Source organism: Salarias fasciatus, chromosome 2 (assembly GCF_902148845.1).
Source record: "Salarias fasciatus chromosome 2, fSalaFa1.1, whole genome shotgun sequence".
NCBI lineage: Eukaryota > Metazoa > Chordata > Actinopteri > Blenniiformes > Blenniidae > Salarias > Salarias fasciatus.
Window position 1 is genome coordinate 5740795 of NC_043746.1, and position 1538 is coordinate 5742332.

Here is a 1538-nt window from a genome sequence, read left to right on the forward strand (position 1 = left end):
TTTTTCGTCACAATCCTATGATACAGCACAGGCCTACCCTAGAACATGGGAAACAATGGTTAGCACGACAGCCGAAGTGACTCTAACGGCCTGAACGCACTGGACGCGGAAGCGCCGCGCGCGGTAGCGCCGCGCACTGCGCTTCTGATCGCCTCCCATGTTAACCTATCTGACCGGCCGCACCAAACGCGCAGTGGAGCGCCGCGCGCGCCGCGGCTCGCGCTCTGCAGCGCGCCCGCTCCGCTTCGTTCTATTTTTCACGCGAGCCGCGAGCGCCGGGAGCGCCATGTGTCAAGCTGGATCAAGCAGATCGGACCAGACAGGAAGTCGGAAACAGAAAAGGCAAGAGAATCCGGTCAATTTTCAAAATATAACAAATTAAATGACGATTAGTTACGGGCGGTGTTGCTCGTCTGTCTATAATTTGTCACTTGGGTCTAATCACAAGACAGATGGACACACAAACAGACATACGCATGTACGCACCCACACACACGCGCACACACACACACACACACACACACACACACACACACCACACACACACACACACACACACACACACACACACACACACACACACACAGCGACAGACATTCACGTGATGCAGAAAAAAAGAGGACAGGAGGAGAAAAAGTCTCTCCACAGGTCACCAAAACACACACATCCATACCGGCAGAGCGAGACAGAGGGAACAGGGAACAAACGTGAAAACCGAGAGCTGACGGAGTGAGCCGAGTGCAGCCGATGTGTGACCTACGCGGAGAGCGCAGGCGCCTCCAGTGCGAACAGCCAAGCGCCGGCGCTGAGACGCGCGCGGCGCGCGCGGCGCCTCCGCTACGCTTCCGCGTCCAGTGCGTTCCCGGCGTAAGAGCGGGACGTCTCCCTGTAACGGCCCGAACGCACTGGACGCGGAAGCGCCGCGCGCGGTAGCGCCGCGCACTGCGCTTCTGATCGCCTCCCATGTTAACCTATCTAACCGGCCGCACCGAACGCGCAGTGGAGCGCCGCGCGCGCCGCGGCTCGCGCTCTGCAGCGCGCCCGCTCCGCTTCGTTCTATTTTTCACGCGAGCCGCGAGCGCCGGGAGCGCCATGTGTCAAGCTGGATCAAGCAGATCGGACCAGACAGGAAGTCGGAAACAGAAAAGGCAAGAGAATCCGGTCAATTTTCAAAATATAACAAATTAAATAACGATTAGTTACGGGCGGTGTTGCTCGTCCGTCTATAATTTGTCACTTGGGTCTAATCACAAGACAGATGGACACACAAACAGACATACGCATGTACGCACCCAAACACACACACACACACACACACACACACACACACACACACACACACACACACACACACACACACACACACACACACAGCGACAGACATTCACGTGATGCAGAAAAAAAGAGGGCAGGAGGAGAAAAAGTCTCTCCACAGGTCACCAAAACACACACATCCATCCTGGCAGAGCGAGACAGAGGGAACAAACGTGAAAACCGAGAGCTGACGGAGCGAGCCGAGTGCAGCCGATGTGTGACCA